The sequence below is a fragment of the Podarcis pityusensis genome (genome assembly GCF_964106645.2).
Source record: "Podarcis pityusensis genome assembly, chromosome: 5".
In the NCBI taxonomy this organism is placed as follows: Eukaryota; Metazoa; Chordata; class Lepidosauria; order Squamata; family Lacertidae; genus Podarcis; species Podarcis pityusensis.
In genome coordinates this window covers 2,723,046-2,746,866 of record NC_138032.1, presented here as the reverse complement: position 1 = coordinate 2,746,866, position 23,821 = coordinate 2,723,046, and the positions used below count along the sequence as shown (strand labels likewise).

The window sequence follows — 23,821 nt, the reverse complement described above, 5'->3', positions numbered from 1 at the left end:
AACTGGTATTTAGAACACATGTGGCACTCCACGCAGAAAGCAAAAATGTCTACGTACAGTTCATCAGCCTAGCCATCCTTCCTGACACGCTGGTCTTCAAAACAACAACAAACCTCTGGTTACGTGAAACATATTCAATAAACACACAAGACGTAACCGGCTGTACGTTTGAAAAAATAATATATACTATTCATTGTACTGAATTGTAGATTTCAACAGAAGTAGCTCATAAAGTTCAATGGAAAAAGTAGAAGACCTAGTGGATCAGTTCATTCTCTAATCAGTTTATGCATAAGGTGAAAGTGTCTATTCCACCTGTCTGTTCATAGAGTCCAACTATCCACACGAAAGGTTGTTGCAGTTCCACAGAATGCTTTCACAGACCCTAAGACAAGGATTTCCAGAATATTAGCCTTGTTTCGCTGTCCTGGGCTTCATCAGTGGTACAAACTCTAGGTAATGCAAATACAGTGGTGCCTCGCAAGACGAAATTAATTCGTTCCGTGAATTTTTTCGTCTAGCGAATTTTTCGTCTTGCGAAGCACGAAATCCCATAGGAATGCATTGAAAATCAATTAATGCGTTCCTATGGTCAAAAAAAGTCCAAACAAAGCCAAATTTGGTACAACAAGAGTTTATTAAATGCTCTTTAAAGTCACACATACTGTAAAGAGCATTTCAAAATTCAAACCCAGAATTTTTTTAAAAAGACAGCAGAGTGGCCCAATGGTCACAGAAAATCATAAAAATGCAGGGGGAAAAAACAAGTTTCCAGATTCTTGCAAACCCCTCCCCAACACCAAGTCCTTGAATTCCAAACACCCCAACCCAAAATCCAAACCCCCCCAAAAAAGTTTTAAAAGCTTAACTTACCAAATGGCTGCAAAAGAAGTTTTGGAAAAGCTTCAAAAATCACCAAAGTCTTTAAAAACCTCAAAAAAAGGCTACCACACCGCGTTCTATGAGTTGCTCCTCGAAGTCAAGTCGCAACTGTATTAACGGTGTTAAGAAAAAGGAAACAAACTTGCAAGACGTTTTCGTCTTGCGAAGCAAGCCCATAGGGAAATTCGTCTTGCGAAGCAGCTCAAAAAACGGAAAACCCTTTTGTCTAGCGAGTTTTCCGTCTTGCGAGGCATTCATCTTGCGGGGCACCACTGTAAATACAATATCGTAATCTCACACATTTTTACAGCAAAAATAATATAAAAACTGTCAACAACCATACATACCATATATGATATGACAGGACAGTGGATCTCATATCATAGTAGTAGCTTCTGTAAGCAGCGACTTTTACAGAGTGGGCTCCTTCTTATGTTCTTAATTTCATTTATATCTGAGTCATCCTCCGAGGGAGCTTGTGGTGATGCACTTGTTCCCATTTATCTTCCCAGCAACCCTGGAAGGTGAGCTGGGCTGGGATGTGACTGCCCCAAGGTTGCAGTGTGACCGAGTAGAGACCTGAACCCTGCTCTCTCTGGTCACAGTCTGAAACCGTGACCACTATACCACGCTGCCTCTACTTTTTTTTTAAATAAAGATTCTTTATTGATACAACAAGAAAAAAGAAAAAAAACACAAATACCAAATTGCACACAGGAATAACTATAGACACATAATTTTCTTAGCAAACAATATAACATATATTGGTCTTAAGACCCAACCTCCCGTCTATTCCATATTTCGAGTTCATATTACTTATTGCCAATACACATGTTTATCATAATTAAACTTATTCTTAATATATCTAATTTCGTATATATACCTTGCAACTACTACTCAAGTTCCTCGAATGCTGCAACAGAATTTAAACTACTATATTTATTTTTCAGATTTTCTTTGAAAACCTCCCATTTTGAAACAAATTCCTGTTTTGATTTATTCTTTATTTTTTCTGATAGGCCATCTAATTCGGCATATTGTGTTAGCTTTTGGATCCAATCTTGTATAGAGGGGATTTCATTACTCTTCCATTTTGCCGCGATCAGAACTCTTGCTGCCACCGTCGCATATAAAAAGATACCCTTCCTCTTTTTATACCACGCTGCCTCTAGCAGGCTCCTCCCCACACCCCGTGGCCCTTATTTCAATGACGGGGCTCCCCTGCAAGAACCACTGATGTGGCAATGAGGGGAGAAGGGTGTGTGTGTGAGAGGGGTGTCCCTGAGACGTTTGCCCTGGCTGCTTGAACTTCCTCGACAGCTAGCCGGTAGGCAGGGAAGCCCTTGCAACGATCCACAAAGCCATCATTATTTAAAAACCCAGAAGCCCACACGATCCGCTGCCTTTCCTTTTGCGGGATTTTCTCATTTCCTCAAAAAACCACCCGGACTGGTCTGCTTCCCTGCAAAAAGCTCTTTTGGGTTTCCTGGAGAGAACGTCTCCTCGCCTGACGCAACGAGGCAGTTAATCCATTGCATGAGCGAGGCCATGTGGCCTAGGTGGGGAGGGAGAGCCCGGAGGGAAATGCATCAAAAATTTTAAAAAAGCCATAATAATCCGGGGATCCTGCTCCTCAGCTTGTCTCCATAGGCTGCAGTTTTTCTTTCCTGTCTGCAATGGAGATAACAAGGCCTTTGGTTCTTTTGCAGCAAAGGGATGTGAGCACACAGGAAAGTTTGTCTTTGTCTTTCTCTCTCTCCCTCTTGATTTCCCTCAAAATAAATCCAGCTTGAAGGGATTGCGCTCTCCGCACGACTACCTGAGAGGCCTCGCTGACAGCCCCAAGCAGCGTTGAGCGTGCAAAAAAAGGCTGTCAGGTTTCTTTGCTTTTTGGGCAGTCTGGGCTGCCACAACAGCTTTAAAAATAAAATAAAGTGACTTGGTTGATAAGACGCTTGGCTTAAAATTTATCCTGTGGGGGTGCAGGGAAGCGCTATGTGAATAGGAACAAAAGTCAGGTGACACAGCAGCGGTTTGTGGTAAATGGTGACTACGTTTAAAAATGAAAACCATAGTTAGGATTCTAGTCCTCATGGTTATGGAGAGATAAAGTACTATAGAAAGGCTGCAGTTGAGGGATAAGGGGCAGCAAAGGGTTCTTGAGCCAGATTCAGTTTTAAGGTGGTGTCCGAAGGTCATGGGGAAAGTTAGCAATTTAGGGTGATCTGCAAGGGGGGGGGGTGAGTCACAAATGTTGGTGCTAGGATTAGGGATAGGGTTAGATTCTGTTTGCACTTATCGGTACTTTTTGAAACAGAAAACCGAACTGAAACACAACCGTCTTTTGAAATTTGTACCTCTTCTGAATTTCGCAACTTGCTTCTCTGGGCAAAACGTGTGTACAGAAATGTCCATATAGTGCAGAACATGAGATACAAAACGGCGTTGCGTCTTTGCGATTGCTTGCAAAACTGGGCCTGGCAGGCAAAACGGCATACGGAACAGGCACATTGAGAGAAAGGCACACTGAAACATTGCAGATTTTTGTGAGGCTTTCTCCTTTTGAGAGAGAGAAAATCGCAAGCTTGTGTGGAAATGTGATGGGAAGTGAGCTGGTGCCTGGTGAAACGAGGAATGGTGCAAAACCCAACCTGGCAGGTCCTTCCATCCTTAGGGAGGGTATCCATCTTGGATGAGCAAAGGTTTTTGGATGTAGCTCGGGCATAGGCTGGTCTGCCTTCTGCTAGAATAATAATAATAATAATAATAATAATAATAATAATAATAATTTATTATTTATAACCTGCCCTGCGGAAAGAAATCAGATCCTGCAGGGCCCTGGACTCATGAGACAGAGCATTCCACCAGGCTGGAGCCAGTGTTGAAAAGGCCCTGGCTCTGGTTGAAACTTATCTGACTTCCTTAGGGCCCGGGACCTCTAGGGTGTTGCTATTTATGGACCTTAAGGTCCTCCGTGGGGCATACCAGGAGAGGCGGTCCCATAGGTATGAGGGTCCTAGGCCATGAAAGGTCAAAACCAGCACCTTAAATCTGACCCTGTACTCCACCGGGAGCCAGTGCAGCTGGAAAAGCACTGGGTGAATATGCTCCCATGGCAGGGACCCCGTGAGGAGCCTCGCTGCAGCATTCTGCACCCGCTGGAGTTTCTGGGACAGCTTCAAGGGCAGCCCCGCTTAGAGCGAATTACAGCAGTCAAGCCTGGAGGTGACCGTCGCATGGATCACTGTGGCCAGGTCGGGGCGGGAAAGGTAAGGGACCAACTGCTTGATGCAGTGAAGGTGGAAAAATGTCGCCTTGGCTGTTGCTGTAACCTGCGCCTCCATGGAAAGGGAGGCATCAAGGATTACACCCAAACTCTTAACGGAAGGCAATGGCACTAATTGGGCCCCCGCAAGAGAAGGGAGTTGGTCCCTCATCCCCATGCCATCCCGATCTAGCCAGAGGACCTCTGTCTTCGAAGGATTTAGTTTCAATCGGCTCCCATGAAACCATCCAGCCACAGCTTCCAAGCATCTGGTCAGTGTGTTCGGGGCCGAGTCGGTGTGGCCATCCATCAGCAGATAGAGCTGAGTGTCATCAGCATATTGGTGACAACCCAGCCCAAAGCTCCGGACAATCTGGGCAAGGGGGTGCATAAAGATGTTAAAAAGCATCGGGGAGAGGATTGCGCCCTGCGGCACTCCACACACCAAGGAATGGCGTGACGACATCTCCCTCCCTAGCGCCACCCTCTGTCCCCGACCAGAGATAAAAGAGCACAGCCATTTAAGGGGGAAACGCAGAAACTCCCAGGTCAATCTTGACTCCTGCCATTGGAGGTGTCTTGCCCAAGAAGGCCCTCCACGGTCTCTTGCTGGAGGGGGGGGGCCCTTGACCCTTGCTGACCCCTGGGGCCGTCCTTGGGCAGCTGAGCCCCCTCCCCTGTCTAAGAGACAGGACATCTCTCTTCCTCCTGTCAACAAGATATATGCATCTCCCTCCCTGACCCCTTGAGGGGCTTTGCCAAGGAGGATGCTTCCAGTGGAGCCGCAGGGTTTGAACTCAGCGGGACCCCCTCGGAAGCCCCTGCGCTGCAGATTCTTACAACCTGACCTGCGCTGGCTGCAAATGTTGTACATCTTATCTGCGCTCCCTGGCTGTGCGCAGATCTATATATAACTCTCCGCGGTGGGAGGTATTTTGGCTGATACACTCGCAGCTATGATCCGCGGCGAGAGATTTAAAAATATCTCGCTGAGAGCGCACGGTGACAGAAGCCGTCGAGAGGGCTGTGCGTGGCAGAGACCGCAGAAAGAGGCTCCTGAAAGGGAGGAAAAAGAGAGAGGGGGGGGAGCGCTTGTTGCTATCACTCTCTGCATTTGTCTCCTGGACTGTTTGCTACTTTTCTTCCCCTGGCAAAGCTCCTTGTTTTTCTCCTGCCAGAAACGTTTTGTGCTTCCAGGCGGGGGGAGCAGTGTCTCTCTTCCCCTCCCTCCCAATTCCCACTTCACTGGTTCTGATCTCGGTGGGCAGCGTTCTAGGCAGTCTCTCTGGAGCCAAGGAAGCCCCGAGCCACAGGAGAGGTCTGGGCTGCTCTCGCATTTAGCCAACAGCCAGGGTGGCGCATGGTTTGAGAGGGCACATCCAGCCTAGAGAAGCTCTCCACCTAGAAGGACAGATTGGTTTTCTTTACAGAGAGCTGGGAAGTGGGTCGTTCTGCCAAAGACGGATTGTTTGCATGCTTCAAAGCGGCACATTCTAGGGCATTGGCATTTGAGGAAACAGAGCCTAAGACTTGCCGATGAGAAGGTCGGCGGTTTGAATCCCTGCAACGGGGTGAGCTCCCGTTGCTCAGTCCCTGCTCCTGCCAACCCAGCAGTTCAAAAGCGCGTCAAAGTGCAAGTAGATAAATAGGTACCGCTCCGGCAGGAAAGGAAACGGCGTTTCCGTGCGCTGCTCTGGTTCGCCAGAAGCGGCTTAATCATGTTGGCCACATGACCCGGAAGCTGCATGCCGGCTCCCTCGGCCAATAAAGCAAGATGAGCGCTGCAACCCCAGAGTCGTCTGCAACTGGACCTAACGGTCAGGGGCCCCTTTACCTTTACCTTTAAGCTCAGATAAATCTAGGCAGAAGGCAGTTCGGATGCACTGGGAGCACTGGGCGCAACCCTGGAGAGTGTGCAGAGAGAGACTCAAACTACACGCAATGTTCATCACACGTTCTTTCCATACAGGCACCCCTTTTAGTTTGAATCCATGATGATTTGTGCTCATGATGGTTTCGGGGTGCTCATACATGATCCCACTTTCAGTTCCATTTGCAGCGAAAAAGTTTTGGGGCTTTATTTCCATCCAGTGCATGCCCCCGTAGCGTAGCTGAAACCCCATAACATTCCATAGCACAAATGAGGGGTTTTCGGTCCCACTTTTGTGGTGCTATAGCACAGGGGTGGCAAACTTCCAAGAGACTGCGATCTACTCATAAAAACTGGCAGTGACCTACCTCTTTTTGGGGGGTTTGGGTCAAAGTTGTTGAGTTTTTTCAGGGAGGAGGTAAAATGTTTTTTAGGGGAGCCACAGTTGTTCAGCTTCTTTGGGGGGAAACCGATGATCTACCAGTGATCTACTGCAGACGTCCAGTGATCTACCGGTAGATCACGACCTACCTGTTGGACATGCCTGCTATAGCATAAGGCAGCGCCCCCTGCAGGAGCAATAATGTGTTAACTGTTGGGAAGCATTGCAGAAAAAAATAAATAAAGCAGAATGATGTGTGGACAGTCCGGTATAAATCTGCCACATATGTGCTACTAAATGCATCCATGACAGGTGGAGGAATATACCTGCAAGATCAAAACCAGTTGGGGGACCCCCCCCCCAGTCTTTCCTTCCACCCCCAGGGCAACCTCCTGTCTGGGTGATGGAGGGTGTGAAAGTAGTGGTTAGAAGTTATGCAAAAAAAAACAAAACCCTGAGAATTCGGTAGTGTTATGGCCAGATCTGATTGTGAGGGGACAGGTGGGATGGTTGCACGGAGAGGGATAAAACCATTGGCGTAACTTTCCAGTTCTACAATTCTGTATGTTTCTTCAGATTTGGCTCATGTTAGGATCTTGAAACCGAGCCAAACTCATTTCCAGGGCTCCCCGTAAGCTGCGAGGGAAATAAACGGTCCTGCGTCTTGAACCCGAGGCTACACCTGCCATGAACTCTGGGCCTTGGGCTTGGAGTCTCGTGGCCTTAGCCCAGAGAGTTGCCAGCGACTGTGTCTCTGCGCTGCTGATAGCTCTTTTTAAGCATAGATACGTTTTTGCAAGAGAACCAGTGTAGTGTAGCGGTCAGAGTATCGGACGAGGACCTGGGAGAGACTTGGGTTCGAATCCACCACTCGGCCATGAAGTTCGCTGGGGTGACCTTGGGCCCCTCCCTGCCTCTCAGCCCAACCTTCCCCTCAGGGTTGTTGTTGTGATTAAATGAGGAGGGGGACAACCATGTTTGCCTGACCTTGAGCTCCTTGGAAGAAAAGGAGGGATTTAAATGCAATGAATGAATGAATGGGTCTCTAGTAAGGAAAAGGAAAGGGACCACGTAAAACGGAAGGGACCCCATCCGTGGTCTAGTAGAGAGATGCTGAGAGTCGCGACAAAGGTGGTGTGTAGGGAATAAATGGAACTGGCGAGACTCTGGATTTAGCTCAAAGTTGTGGTCCGATTAGGCACACTCTTGCCTTACTCGAATCCTTGAGGACTCCTTGTTTAAAACATATAATTTTTATTAGATTTCCTGCTTTACAATTTTGAATATGCATTTAAACAACCGTAAAATATCAACGACTTCCCTTCCTCTCTTTCCATGGTTCATTTTGTATACCATAAATCCCTGCATATTTTACATAAACTAAACCATTCAGTATTCCATCATTGCATCCATCAAAACTTATTTACCCTGTTGAATTTATCTTAATGCTACCAATGTTGTCAAGCATACACAACCCCCCCCCCATATTCAATAAACATTTTCCTTGAGGGCTCTTGAGGGCAGCCCCGAAGGTTGAAGGTTCACATCTTCTTCTGGCTCCCAAATCCAGCTCACTCCATTGCAAGCATGTCACAAACGCTACCAGGGATCTGAGCGTCTGTGAAAAATTTGAGGTGGGTGAAAAAACAACTCCTGGCACAGTCAGGGGCACGAGCTAGCCGGGGCGTGAAAAACGAGCTCAGGGCAGAGTTGGACAAGAACACCTAAGTCAGAGGCCCCGTGCGATGTGGCTGGGCACCCACCCCCACCATGCGCCATCTCTGGAAGTTGTCGGCAGCTGCGAGACCCAGAGCACATCTTGTACATTCCCCCGGCTTCTTGGAGACCGCTTTGTAAGCCTCCTGTCCTCAGCCTCCGCTGTAGGAAGGCACGGGATGAGCTGGAGGAGACGAGAGCGGCTGTGGCAGTTTTATGTTCCCCTGCTGGGCGTCTAACGTGGCTGGCACTTAATTATGGTGGCACCTGCTCCTCTCGCTCGGTTTCCCCTCCCTGGAGCGAGACATCGTGGGCTTGTTTCGCCAGGCCGGAGGCTTTGCCTGTAAACAGGACGGGCTGTGGGGTTTCCGCTCTGCCTTGTCGGTGTAACCTTAGACCCTTCTTCCCAGGCAGAGTTGACACTCCAAAATAATCCCTCTCGTCATGTGCCTCGCCTGAGCTCATCTCCAGAGATGCTTCTGACCTTGTTCGCACCAGCGGAAAGGCGCCTTCGCTGGGGGCTTAGCCCCAGAACCTATTGCAACGGGAGGGGCTAGATCTGCTCTGTTTAACATAAAAAATAAGCTGCTTCTCTTTCCTGGTCGGCTTGTTACTGTTTGAGTACTGCGGTGAGACGCCCTCTTCTAAAATCTATCTAAGACTAATAAACTTATAATAATAATTTTATTATTTGTATCCCACCCATCTGCTGCCCATCTAGTCCAGCACCCAATTTACTATGGTTAAGAGATGGGTGGATCTGTCAATTTAGATTTCTTTCGGTTTCTCATCCCCCACCCCCAATCTTTAGGTTTCCGTATTTGTTTGTGATACTTCTGGTTCAAAATTCTCATGAGAATTCACCAGCATTTCACTTGATATGTCACGTGGTGTACACTTTTTGCATGTGATTTTGCATGATATACACTTTTTTTTGCACAAAATGTTTTGCCCTGCCATAATGCACATTTGTATGTTATTTCCACCAATGCATGCATTCTTGTGCACACTTTCCCCATGTCTATTCATTTTTGTACACATGAACTGGCTTGAGAAATGCACAGCCAGATTTGGAGAAATGCGAGTTTCTTCGGATCCCTATATTTTGTTTCATGTACTGTTTGGGAAGGCACAAAGTAGATTAAAAAGGTAAAGGACCCCTGACAGTTAAGTCCAGTCGCGGAGTTGCGGCGTTCATCTCGCTTTACTGGCCGAGGGAGCCGGCGTTTGTCCACAGACAGTTTTTCCAGGTCACGTGGCCAGCATGACTAAGCCACTTCTGGCAAAACCAGAGCAGCGCACGGAAACGCCGTTTACCTTCCCGCCAGAGCGGTACCTATTTATCTACTTGCACTTCGTGCTTTCGAACTGCTAGGTTGGCAGGAGCAGGGACCGAGCAGCGGGAGCTCACCCCGTCGCGGGGATTCGAACCGCTGACCTTCTGATCAGCAAGCCCTAGGTTCAGTGGTTCAGGCCACAGCGCCACCCGCGTCCCTTCTACAAAGTGGATTACTTTCCCTTTAAATGAGAACAGTGTCAGATTACTCCATCCTTTTCCGTGATGGCAAGCTGGACATGAGCTCAAATGCGCCCTTCCGAATTTGCTACCCTTGCATGGCTGCTGTCACTTCTTGGCCCGCCAGACCTCCGGCCCCAACCAAACAATGTCCCTATGGAGAAATACTGTTTGTTTGCTCCACAAGTTTCTCTAACCCAATTCTAATTCCATGATAGATGTGATACCTTTCAGATGCCTCAGTAAGGGGAGGCTGTGCTTTATTAAAGTCCTCTCTGTATTGGCTCTTGGTAGTACCATATTCCATGCCCACTACCGATCATAGACTCATGGAAGGAACATCAGCGGTCATCTAGTCCAACCCCCTGAAATGCAGAAATCTTGCATATTCCTGCCTTGCAGGAAGGTGGACTGAATGATCATCAGGGTCCCTTCCAACTCTGTGATATTGTGGTTCTCCTATCAAAACAGCTCTCACAGTCAGAAAGTTCTTCCTAGCTGGAATCTCCTTTCCTATTATTTGAATCCGCTTGTTCCCTTTGGAGCAGCGGAAAACCAGCTTCTCCACAACCCCATTTGACAGCGCTCCAGAGATCCTGGAAGATGACTCTCACCTCTTGGTCTCCTCTTCTCCAGGCTAAACATACCCAACTCCCTCAACCATTCCTCATAAGGCTCGGTTTACATGTCAGGAACATGACACAGTCTTTGGGACCTCAGCTACTTCCAACTGGGCTGAGCGGAGTTTCAGATTCCTCGCCCCGTCTGCACACCCCGTGCTCTGCGGGGTGACAGGATGGCCGAATGTAGCTGTGGGTGGGGGTTGAATTGAGAGCTTAGAAGGGAGGGAGACCAGCCACCTTCCTGTGTGCACAGAAATAGCATTCAATCTCTTCTGCAGCAGGATCTTTCTGGTTCCTAAATGCTGGGAATATTGAGGGTTAAAGAGACACACGTTTCTGACACTGTGCGTTAAACAGTTGGCTCAACCTCTCTAGAGTTAAAGGGACCCGGGTGGCGCTGTGCGTTAAACCACAGAGCCTAGGACTTGCCGATCAGAAGGTCAGCGGATCGAATCCCCGCAATGGGGTGAGCTCCCGTTGCTCGGTCCCTGCTCCTGCCAACCTAGCAGTTCGAAAGCATGTCAAAGTGCAAGTAGATAAATAGGTACCGCTCCGGCAGGAAGGTAAACAGCATTTCTGTGTGCTGCTCTGGTTCTCCAGAAGCAGCTTAGTCATGCTGGCCACATGACCTGGAAGCTGTACACCGGCTGCCTAAGCCAATAAAGCGAGATGAGTACCGCAACCCCAGAGTCGGCTACGACTGGACCTAATGGTCAGGGGTCCCTTTACCTTTACCTTTACCTAGAGTTAAGTACGTAAGGAGGCAAGCAGCTGGGACATGGCTGGCTGGTGTATCAGAGTAGATCTGGTGGGACCCACTTTTCAGGGACAGAGGGAGCAACGCCCCTGCCTCCTTCCTCAAAGGCAAGGCTGGAATTGAAAATGGGATTATAGCATTGTGGGTGGGTGATGGGGCACATTTGCCATCCTGGCAATTTGAAAAGGAGCCTTGAAAGAGACATCAGTTATCTTAAATTTAGACTCCCAATTTACATTTTTGCAAAAACGAGCTGGCGTTGAGAAACCCAAGGGCAATAGAAACGTATTTCTCAGACCGAGATCCAAAATAAATAAATAAATCAGCGTGAATAGCCTGAAAGTAAAACTGGCCGGGAGCCAGTGGGAAAACCAATTTGGTTAGTGTTTTTCCTCTCCTCCCCAAATTCTTGAGGCTGAAAGGAGAAGAGAGAAGAAAATAAGAAATCAAAAGAGCTGAATTCAGAGGGAGGGGAGAGACATGCGGAAGCCCTGTGGGGAAAAGTTTTATACTCCATTTCATTTTGTTTCTTTCAATACAGCTGCATTTCTTCCCAAACACCCAACTCGGATTGCACATAGCATCCTACAAATAATTGAGTGGACACGATCCGCCGGGGCGTCTTTTGCACAAGCGCTTGGAAATTGCTGGGACTTGTGCGAGTCTTGCTTTTGGGCCCGTGTTGCTTCTAAAGAAGAATAAAGTTTAGGACAACAGGGAGGTGTTAGGGAGCAAGACACTGAATCCCTAGTTCCTCTAAACTTCCCCATAAGTACATGTTTGAAGTAGAACCACTGTTTGGGGGATGCCTCATCTTAAGACTATTTTGACACGGAGCCTCGGGACGACTGGGCTGCCGTGTTTCGGGGGGTTAAAAAAAGCGAGTGGTGAAAGCAGACGAGATTGCTAGCCTGTCGTACTGCTTGCTTGTTTTGTTTTTTTGTCTGCTGCGTGGATGCCTTGGAAATGCAAACATTTCCCTGACTGCAAAGGCATTTCTCAGCTCGCTCGCCATGAGGCCAGCGGCGCTGGGATGCTTTGAGCCTTGCTGTTCAGTTCGTGGAAAACAGGATCGCGTTTCGCCATGCCTGTCTCTAGTAAACACATTGCTCGCCTTTCTGGAAGCGGCTGTGACTCAATAGAAGGCCAACTTTGTACGTTCCTGGGGGGGGGAGGGGGGCGATTATGCAGCCGTAGAGCAACATGCGCAGCTTCCAGAAGGGCTCCAGGTCCTCAGTATCTCCAGTTACAAGGCTCAGGGGAGGGTCCTTACCTGCCCAAGACCCCCAGAGAGCCACATTAAACCATGCGGAGGTAGAGGAGCCCTGACTGTAAAAGGCAGCGTCGAATGTTCATACTTGGCGGTTTGGAAAAGCAGCAAAGTATGTTTGACCTCCTTTGCAGTGGCTCGATTCGGCGTTGCTGGAATTCTGCAAAGTCACTGTCTTCCTTGAGCTTGCTATGAATTGCTGGTTGGCAACAAAATTCAGGGAAGCAATTTGCAGGGAAATTCAGGGAAACGTTTCTGCTGAGCAGCCCCCAACTTGCCTGTGGGCACATTGCGGGCCATGCTCAGTTCGCACAGTTCCAGTGGCGCGCTGGGGGAAAGGGGCTCGCTTTTGCTACCCCCCCCCAAATCCTGAGCTAAACACCCCCAAGACTCTCCTGCGGCTGCAGATGGATGTCTTGCCTTTGGGGAAATTTTGTGCAACGTTTAATAATAATAATAATAATAATAATAATAATAATAATAATTTATTATTTATACCCCGCCCATCTGGCTGGGCTTCCCCAGCTACTCTGGGCGGCTTCCAAAAAAATATTGAAATACTGTAATACATCAAACATTGAAAGCTTCCCTAAACAGGGCTGCCTTCAGATGTCTTCTAAAAGTCTGGTAGTTGTTTTTCTCTTTGACATCTGGTGGGAGGGTGTTCCACAGGGCGGGTGCCACCACCGAGAAGGACCTTTGCCCGGTTCCCTGTAACTTGGCTTCTCGCAGTGAAGGAACTGCCGGAAGGCCCTCGGTGCTGGACCTCAGTGTCTGGGTAGAACGATGGGGGTGGAGACGCTCCTTCAGTGTGGTGTAGTGGTTAAGAGCGGTAGTCTCGTAATCTGGGGAACTGGGTTTGTGTCTCCGCTCCTCCACATGCAGCTGCTGGGTGACCTTGGGCCAGTCACACTTCTTTGACGTCTCTCAGCCCCACTCACCTCACAGAGTGTTTGTTGTGGGGGAGGAAGGGAAAGGAGAATGTTAGCCGCTTTGAGACTCGTTAAAAAGGGAGTGAAAGGCGGGATGTCAAATCCAAACTCTTCTTCTTTTTCTACTGGACCGAGGCCGTTTAGGGCTTTAAAGGTCAGCACCAACACTTTGAATTGTGCTCGGAAACGTACTGGGAGCCAATGTAGGTCTTTCAAGACCGGTGTTATATGGTCTCGGCGGCCGCTCCCAGTCACCAGTCTGGCTGCCGCGTTCTGGATTAGTTGTAGTTTCCGGGTCACCTTCAAAGGTAGCCCCATGTAGAGCACATTGCAGTAGTCCAAATGGGAGATAACCAGAGCATGCACCACTCTGGCCAGACAGTCCGCAGGCAGGAAGACATCATTTCTAAAATGAGGCATCCTAGGACTAATGCCCTGATCCTCTGGAAGTTAGGCATGCTTACCTGAGGTTTTTCAGCTGCTGTTACTTATGGGTTCAGGGCAGCAGGTTTGAGTGCTGGCATGGAAAAGAGAATGTGGAATGGAGCCCTGGTTCAAGCTTTAGCCCAGGGGTTGGCAAGGTTTACCTCGCTTGGATCAGTTCACTCCAGCCGAGATCCCTTCATGGGCCGTATCGTGCATGCGCCCGCGATTTCTGGCGTCTGTGCAGACACAATTTCTGGCATCTGAGCATGTGCAGACACGATTTCCAGCACTGTGGAAGCAAGTGCACCAGTTTAGCACAGCACGTGGGGACCTGCCGAGCGGGTGGCTTGATCCGGGGGTGGCTTGTGGGCCAGTTAAACGACCCCCATGGGCCGTTTGTGGCCCATGGGCCTTAGGTTGCCTACCCCTGCTGTAGCACTTCAGCCTTGCAGTCCCACTTTGGTTATGTGAAAAGGTCACCTGAACAGGGGGGCTTTTATGTACATCTCTGTGTGTGCAGCTGCCATTCATTTCAGGGGGGCCTCATGCAAATGGTGGTCGTGATGTATTTACCTGGTAAAGTTTCCTCCAGGCCATATGCTCTTAACCAGTTTCTGGAAAGGGTTGATTCAGGACTTCTGGGATTTGGACCCCCGAGAATCGACTCTAACAATGCAGGTTCCTGGTCCTCATTTGTTAAGAGTTTGAAACCAGGAGGTGGTGCCCGTGAAAGGTGCAGGCAGTGTTGCCAAATGGTTACAGACCCTTTAAAATATCAGAGTTCAAAATGAATCCCATAACTTTGGCGATTGCTTTGCAAACAGTGGTTTAATAATTTGCACGGCACCTTTTGACCGAGGAATTTGGAGCTTGATTTGGTGGTTGTCTATTGCGTTTTCCTTAGGAATCACTATCCTTTCAGGCTTAATATCTTATTGCTGAGGTCTGCTGTAGTCAGAGCTTTTTAAATTCCTTGCATCTGTTCTCCCAACACATGCTTCAGATACTGTATTCTGGGGTGGGGTGGGGAAACCACTCAGCTTTTGTTTGAGAAATGCCTAGCCCCTTATATTGATGTCTACCACTTAACAAAAGTTGCAGGTAACTGTGTTGGTCTATTAGGAAAGCAAACAGATATTCCCACAAAACAACAAGAGGATAATGTCTTTATTATCTCACAAAGGGAAAGTTGCTCAGGTGAACTTCATTAGGCATTCAAATCATGCATAAGAAGGTTGCTTGAGCTTGACAATGTATTGGACAAGTGTGAGAATCATAGAATTGTGGAGTTGGAAGAGACCTGCGAGGGTCATCTAGTCCAACGCCCTGCGATGCAAGAATCTCAACTAAAGCATCTCTGGCAGATGGCTATCTAACCTCTGCTTAAAAACCTCCAAGGATGGAGAGTCCACCATCTACCTCCTGAGGGAGTCCGTTCCACTGTTGAACAGTTTTTAGTGTCAGAAAGTTCTTCCTAGTGTTTAGAGTCCATTGGTTCAGGTTCTCTGGAGCAGCAGAAGACTAGCTTGCTCCATCTTGCATGTGACAGCGCTTCAGTTATCTGAAGGTGACATGACAGCCCATATATTAGCAACACTGGGGATGAGTTTTGAGGGTGTGTTGATACCTTAACATTAGTAAAGGTAAAGGTAAAGGGACCCCTGACGATTAGGTCCAGTCGTGACCGACTCTGGGGTTGCGGCGCTCATCTTGCTTTACTGGCCAAGCGAGCCGGCGTACAGCTTCCGGGTCATGTGGCCAGCATGACTAAGCCGCTTCTGGCGAACCAGAGCAGCACACGGAAACGCCGTTTACGAGTGGTACCTATTTATCTACTTGCACTTTGACCTGCTTTCGAACTGCTAGGTTGGCAGGAGCAGGGACTGAGCAACGGGAGCTCACCCCATCGCGGGGATTCGAACCGCCGACCTTCTGATCAGCAAGTCCTAGGCTCTGTGTTTTAAACCACAGCGCCACCCATGTCCCACCTTAACATTGCCAAGTGCTTAACCTGGTTAACAATAATGGCTTTGTTTCATTTCCGCAACACCCTGTCCCTGCCAGGTAGGCCAAACAGCCCGTCAATGTTCGAACGCAGGACTGTTTTGAGACTAAACCTCTTGCTTCTGTTTGCTTGCTAGGCCCAGTCGGTTCTCCAGAGCTCTCCTCCTGAAATCGCTTCCCAACAGACAACATTCCTTTTTAAACTGTGGGATCCAGAACTGAGCAGCAGACTCCAGGTAAATCCTTGCCAGAACTGAAATCTGCAGTGCTGATTAACTATTGCATCTTCTGATCTGCACAAGGAACAGCTAATACGATGTATTGGTTCAAAGGCATGAGATACTGGGTTCAAATCCTCACGCACCCTCAAAAAATCACCGCCTGATCGTAAGCCAGTCCTGATTTTGATCTTACAGCCTCTCCTACCTCGAAGGGCTGTTGTGAGGCTAAAACAGGCGATCCCTCAGATTCCTGGAGGAAAGGCAGGATAGAACTGCCAAAAACGGTTGCATGGCATTACTGAGTGTGGACCTCCATGCCAAACAAAATTCCTTCCTTTAAAAAAACTGCACATCAGGGAGAAGGCTGAGAGCAAGAGAACGCATTTCCCTGACACCTGACTTTTCCGTGTCCTTGCATCACACGCTACTCTCTCGTTTGCTTTTCGGTCCAAGGTTGAATGTTTTCGTTTCTGCTGTTCTGGTAGCTTTGTGGCCCTGGCAAAGGTGGTTCGGGGTCAGCAGAGCGGCTTTACAATGTGTGTGTACACAAAAACGCTCTCCGAAGTGATGGAGCATTGATTTGTTCAAAGGCTTGCCTTTTTCCACGGCTCTTGTTGCCCTTCCTTTGCTGCCCGTCTCTCTCTCTCGTTTCGCTCTTTAGTAAAGTAAATAATGCATGCAGGATGCAAACGAGGGCTGAAATTTTAGAAGGGCTGACCCAACACATTACTGCAGATCAATCCCTTCAGTTACGCGAAGCACTTCTTTAGAGGAGGAAAGGAACTCTGGTTTCGAGAAAAGCGCTGGGGTTTATTTTGGGACTTGGTTTAGCTGCTCTGGGGCAAAGGGGCGAAGATTCCTCATCAACAAACAACAAGCACTGCTTGTGCCACTGGCCCCATTCCCTCGCACTGCCCAAATTCATACCTTGGAACCGTTAGGGTGCAAAGCCAGGGGCGCCCCCAACCTTTTTGCTCCTGGTGAGAATGCAAAGAAGGCAGGGAATAATCTGCAGCCGGGTCCCGGAATTGTGCATGCCACTTCATGTACTTCATTGCAAACTTTGGTTCCTTACATCACTGAGCATGCCAGCGTCTTTGCAGCACCTTTCAGGATAAGACTTTCCTTCCCTGGGTGCGTTTCCAGAAGCCTCTTGAGTTTGCCTGTCTAATATGTCCCGAACCTCACTATCCCTGTACCAAATTTGGTTTGCAGCAGGGATGGCGCATTGTGGAAGGCTGCCTGCCTGGGCTGGCAAAATATCAGCACCCCAGTCCCCCCCCCCTTTCATAAAATTGATATAAAAGGTAAAGGTAAAGGGACCCCTGACCATTAGGACCAGTCATGACCGACTCTGGGGTTGCGGCACTCATCTCGCTTTATTGGCCGAGGGAGCCGGCATACAGCTTCCGGGTCATGTGGCCAGCATGACTAAGCCGCTTCTGACGAACCAGAGCAGCGCATGGAGACGACGTTTACCTTCCCGCAGGAGCGGTACCTATTTATCTACTTGCACTTTGATGTGCTTTTGAACTGCTAGGTTGGCAGGAGCAGGGACCGAGCAATGGGAGCTCACCCCGTCGCGGGGATTCGAACCACCGACCTTCTGATCGGCAAGTCCTAGGCTCTGTGGTTTAACCCACAGCGCCACCCACGTCCCCATAAAATTTATACTCAGTTGTAAAAAAAAATTAAAAAAATAATCCGAAACAATCTCCAAATGGGTCACAAAAAGATGAAACAAGAAAATAAAAGAAAAATGGCAACAATGGTTTAAAATATATAAGAAGTTAAAATACTCAAAGCAGGTTAAAACTCTCAGCAGCTTCCTAAGCATTTGGGCATTATTGTTTAAACAATAATGATTTTAGCAAGTGCCGAAAATAATGCAGCGAAGGGACCTTCCTGGTGTCAATTGGCAGGGAGTTCCAAAGGTGCTGCCACACTGAAAGACTTGAGTTCTGAAGGTGTCTGCGTATTGGGGCAGGGGAATGCGTTGCCTTGCTCTCTTTTCTTTATCTTCGAAATTCTCCTGTATTGTCATTTAAACCCGCTGCTCTCTTTTTCTGATATTAATATTTTATTGGAAGAATTTCCTGTATAAAAAGAAAGAGTGATTAAAAGGAAAAGGAAGGAAGAAAAACGCAGATGAAAATAGAAATGAAGGAAAAAATGCTCAATACATATATGTTTAGTCCTATTAGCCTGGTAGAAATATACCATATTTTTTGCACCATAACACTCACTTTTTTCCTCCTAGAAAGTAAGGGGAAATGTCTTTGTGTGTTATGGAGGGAATGCCTATGGGTGGCATGGCTACGGATTTTCCTCCTCTAAAAACTACGTGCGTGTTATAGTTGGGTGCGTGTTATAGAGCGAAAAATACGGTATTTATCAGTAACCTAATATATTCTTTGTAAAGTCATTCCAAATATTGTTATATTTATCCAAAGAAAGGTTGCTTCTGTATGCGGTCCGTTCATACGTTGCTAATATTGTCATATTGTCAGGCCATTGATGAAGGGGAATAATAATAATAATAATAATAATAATAATAATAATAATAATAATTTATTTATTTATACCCTGCCCATCTGGCTGGGTTTCCCCAGCCACTCTGGGCGGCTCCCAACAGAATATTAAAAACACGATAAAACATCAAACATTAAAAACTTCCCTAAACAGGGCTGCCTTCAGATGTCTTCTAAAAGTCAGATAGTTGTTTATTTCCTTGACATCTGATGGGAGGGTAATCCACAGGGTGGGGGCCACCACCGAGAAGGCCCTCTGCCTGGTTATCTAGTCTTCTAGTTCACCAGTTCTAGTTCCATCATTACTGGACCCACAGTTCCGCCAGCAGCAACTGGCCTGCCTATCAGCCTTCTCTCCAAGATCATGAGGACCAGAAACCTTACTTTTATAAAAGGGCCGGTTGTCTGAATGCCGTTCTGTGCTGATCTGAGCTCTCCCTGTTCCGTCTATAGCTCCCCAGACTCGGGAAGCTAAGATGATGGGGAGAATTGTTTGTCGGAGGCAGACGCAGCTGTTATCTAAGCCCACTTAGCCTCAAAAACAAGTCCTTGAAGAGTCTGCCTGCAGCAGTCTGAATGTTTTCAGCTCTTTGAGCTGCTCCCCGGTCAGACAAAAGCAATCTGTTGCCTGTTCTATAAAGGGAGGTTTAAGAGCAGAGAGTCTCAAGCTTAGAGAAAGGGGCTTTAGAAACGGAGGGGAGATGATGGTTATTTATAAAACCGAGAAGGATGTGGAAAGGATGAAATCTGGGGCCAATTCTGCTGACTCGCACAACACCCCTTTGCACCGATCACCCGCTGACTGGCGGCAAGTCTCGGGTGAGCAGGTCCACACTTGAGACATAAACCCGAGGAACGGATTGCCGCAGGCTTGTTGTGGTAGCTGCCGGCAAAAGCGCTTTGGGGGAGAGAAGAAAATATCAGAATGAAGAAAGGATTAGGCAACTTCACAGAGGTTTGATAGAAACTCCATCGCCAGAGGCAGTTGAGCTTAAGTTACCAAACGTCAGGGACAAACACGAGGAGATGCAGGAAAATTTCCTGCAGGCATTTTCTCTATTCTTACTTAAACTGTCTTTGGGAAACTAGGAAGGTGCCTTATAGTGCGTATGACCATTGCTCCATCTAGCTCCGGCATCCCCAAACTTGGCCCTCCAGATGTTTTGGGACTACAACTCCCATCATCCCTAGCTAACAGGACCAGTGGTCAGGGATGATGGGAATTGTAGTCCCAAAACATTTGGAGGGCCGAGTTCGGGGTTGCCTGATCTAGCTCAATATTATGATATGATACGATACAATACAATATATTGTCATTGTCCCATACAGAACAATGAAATTGAAAAATCTACGTAAGGCATTCCAAAACCCCTAAAAACTCTGATACCCCATTTTCAAATACAATATACTCCCATAGAGACGCCTTAAAACCAAAATCACATTTGATTGGAAACTGTTTCTCAGGCGGCTAGTCCTAGTCTTTATAACCCTGTACCTTCTTCCAGAAGGCAGAAGCTGAAAGAGATCATTTCCGGGGTGCGCACTATCCTGCGCTATCTCTGCAGCTTTCTTATGGCACCTGGAAGCATAAATTTGATCCAAGGTGGGAAGAGTGCACCCAATTATTCTCTCTGCAGTCTTTACAACCCTGGACAGTATCTAGCCTGACTGACAGTGACTGGCCAGGTTTTCTGACAGGGAATCCTTCCCAGCCCAACCCAGAGACCACTGAATCGTAGAACTGTAGAGTTGGAAGGGAACCCCAAGGTCATCCAGTCCAACCCCCTGCAATGCAAGAATTTCAGCTAAAGCATCCCTGACAGCCAGCCAGCGGATCTCTGCTTAAAAACCTTCAGTGGAGGAGAGTCCACCACTTCCCTGCTTTCCTGGCTGGGGCTAATGGTTGTTGTAGCCCACAACTGGATCACTGCAATGTGCCCTATGCGTGGCTTCCCTTGGGCTCAGTCCGGCAGCTGTGGTCAGTGCAGAATGCGGCAGCACGATTGCTGACAGGAGCGAAGCCTTGTCCACATGTGACACTTGGGCTTAGATTTGTGACTGGGCCAATTTCAAGCGCTTATTCTTAGTCTATAAAGCCCCTAACAACTTGGGGCCAGTTAACCTGCAAGATCTCCTTTCCCCATATTTCCCCCACACGATAACTTCAGTTGGAACAACTGGCTGGATAATCCTTGCTCCGCTTTTGTAAGAACTCAGTCTTGAAGCACCTTAACTTTGGAACTCCCTGCCTATTGATATCAGGGAGGCCCTTTCCCTGTATTCTTTTCGGCGCCTGCTAAAGCATTTTTCTGTAGGCAAGCCTACCAGGTGTTTGGAAAGCTGATGCCCTTTTTAACCTGCTTTTAGTCATTTTAGAGGGACGCGGGTGGCTCTGTGGGTTAAACCACAGAGCCTAGGACTTGCCGATCAGAAGGTTAGCAGTTCGAATCCCCGCAACAGGGTGAGCTCCTGTTGCTCGGTCCCTGCTCCTGCCCACCTAGCAGTTTGAAAGCACGTCAAAGTGCAAGTAGATAAATAGGTACCGCTCCGGCGGGAAGGTAAACGGTGTTTCCGTGCACTGCTCTGGTTCGCCAGAAGCAGCTTAGTCATGCTGGCCATATGACCCGGAAGCTGTACGCTGGCTCCCTCGGCCAATAAAGCGAGATGAGTGCCGCAACCCCAGAGTAGGTCACGACTGGACCTAATGGTCAGGGGTCCCTTTACCTTTACCTTTACTAGTCATTTTAACCTTTCAGATGTTTGGAATCATTGCCATCAATTCTTCCTCGATTGTAGTTTTATTGTTTCCTCTGTTTGGTGAACCGCTTTGGCTCCCCCCTTTGCACTCAAGGGGCGTATTAACCTTCTACGAAGCAAACTGATGTCTGTAGGGCACCAGGTTGGGGAAGCTGGCTCCCTTTGCTCATGTGCCTCCTATTCCTAGAGGGAGACGCTGGCTTTCCAGCAAAGACAAGCAGAGGTGGAAATCTGAGCACTCCTTGTTGCCGCATGTGGCTGCTCCGTGACCCGAGGCCTCGCCACGCTCGGCTCCATATACGGCCCGGGGGAGCGAGGCGCTGGGAACGAGAGTGCAGTGCTGAATACCAGACATACATTAAATTCTTCCTGGCTGCACTTCCCCCTCTGCTTCCCCATTAATTCAGAACATGAGCAGGGCGTCGCAGACAGAGAGAATCCAATGTTCTGAGTGTCACCTCCAGGGAACACTTAACTCCTGAGCATGTGTGTGCTTAAAAAACAACAACAGTCTCCTGCATATTTGAAGGCCATATTGTCCCCAAATGCCCAGGGGCTTCTTGGCACACCGTAGGCAGGTAGGCTTTTTGGAAAGGATTGTGAACAGAGAAATCCGAGGGCTCCCTTGGACAAAAAAACAAGGACACCAGCCAGGAATACCAGAGCAAAACAGCAGCCAGTAGGCTTGGTCTTGATTGAAGACTGTCGCGACAGGACTCCCACCTGCCACCAGGTGAAACAAAATGGAAGCCCAGAACAAAAGAAGACCCCAACTTTTATTAGTTACTAATCCCCCAAACTACACCCCTAGAACTACATCACAACTACATCATGACTACATCGCTGACACATCACAAAAAGGAGGGGTTGAGGGAGGAGTTGTGGAGGTAACCTGAGTATCTTGTCACCTGGCTGGTTCCTCCTTTCCCCCTCCCCATGAGTCATTTCCAGAGGACAAAGGGGAGCTGGCAGTTTCCTGCCCCCAGAGGGAAGATCTGATCATTGTCCTTTGTTCCAGTCCATGTTGAATCCACTCCCATATGCAAGTCCTTTGTGACCTGGATGGTCTTCTGTCTGGGACCATCAAGGTTGTCATGCCAACTGGGTAGGGCTCATGTGTATGTGCTGGTACGGTTAAGAGATTATGGCCGTCCTGTATCAAACCACCCCCCTTTGATAGTCCTTCCTTCATGGAGTAAAATAAAAGTGGACCGGTGTAAATCTGATGTATGGTTGATTTACTATGAATTTATAACAGAAACGTCGTGTATGTCATGTGTGTGTTGTGTTTGTACAAACTGAATGATTGGAGAGGGGGAGTTCCTGCAACAGGATGAATTTTGCTCTCTTTCGCTGTCTGGCTCTGCACCATCCCTAGTCCTCTCTCCTCGCTCCCTCGGCCTCCTCTCATGGGCAGCTGCCAGCAGAGGGTGAAGGGAGCCAGTCTGCAGGAGATATCCGCTCAGAAAGCCCCAAGCTGGCTATCTAAACAGAGCTCTGCCAAATCAGGCCAGTGGTCCATCCATTCCAGCATCTTCTTCTCGCAGTGGGCAACCAGATGCCTCTTTTGGGAAACCTGCAAGCAGGACCCGAGTGCGACAGGGACTCTCCGCTCCCGTTGGTTTTCTAGCAATGGGGATTCAGAAGCGTCGCTGCCTCTGACTATGGGTGGAGAGTGTGGTCATGGTGGATCTACTGCAAGGAGGACGGGGGCAGACAGGAAGAGTGTCCATACTGGACAGGACCTAGCTAGGAAGGGGCATGTAGAATCATACAATGGCAGAGTTGGAATAATAATTTATAATAATAATAATTTATTATTTATACCCCACCCATCTGGCTGGGTTTCCCCAGCCACTCTGGGCGGCTTCCACCGAATATTAAAAACAATACAGCATCAGACATTAAAAACTTCCCTAAACAGTTGTCCACAGGACAGGTGCCACTACCAAGAAGGCCCTCTGCCTGGTTCCCTGTAACCTCACTTCTCGCAGGGAGGGAACCGCCAGAAGGCCCTCGGAGCTGGACCTCAGTGTCCAGGCAGAATGATGGGGGTGGAGACGCTCCTTCAGGTATACAGGACCCAGGGTAATCTATGCCAACCCTGTGCCATGGAGGCGTCACAACAAAAGCATCGCTGTCAGATCTCGGCGCACTAACTCCGGCTTCCATCTCCGGGGGAAGCGGGTTCAGGTGCTGCTCACCTCTGCTTGAGAACTTGGTCAAGGCCTTAAGAGGACGGGCGCAGCATCTTCACTCGGTGAGCGGATGAGAGAGAGGGAGGGAGGGATGGTGGCGAGCCCCTGCCCGTTCCAAAATCAATTGAGGAAGGAGCAAAGTGTCTCATTACCGTCTCTCATCCCTCCTGCAGCAACAATAGGTGGTGAAATTGTGAGAGGAAATTAATCACGGAGACCAAACCTCTGTATAGCCTCTGTGTTTTCCCGGAACCGTGGAAGGTAATTAGCAGGTCTGACTATCCCCTGGGTTCAATACGAGATTAGCTGTGTGACGTAAATGGAGGTGGCTTTCTTTTTTTGTTTTTTTGTCCTTCTGGGGGTAAATTTGAAGGAACAAATTGCTGCGAAATTCAGCGGTGCCAATTCTGATTTAACCTTGCAGGGAGGACTAAAAAAACACACTATCCCATATATCTGTGGCAATTAAAA

The 23,821-nt window shown here is 48.2% G+C and overlaps 1 protein-coding gene across 3 annotated transcripts in view; it reads left to right on the top strand.

Annotated features, from left to right (window-relative positions):
- Positions 1-23,821, top strand: part of LPP (LIM domain containing preferred translocation partner in lipoma) — a 295,201-nt gene that overhangs the window by 50,169 nt on the left and 221,211 nt on the right. For all 3 annotated transcript variants that reach the window (XM_081007502.1, XM_081007503.1, XM_081007504.1), the window contains one exon: positions 15,781-15,879. The gene's annotated coding sequence lies outside the window, so the exon portion shown is untranslated. The remainder of the gene's footprint in view (positions 1-15,780; positions 15,880-23,821) is intronic.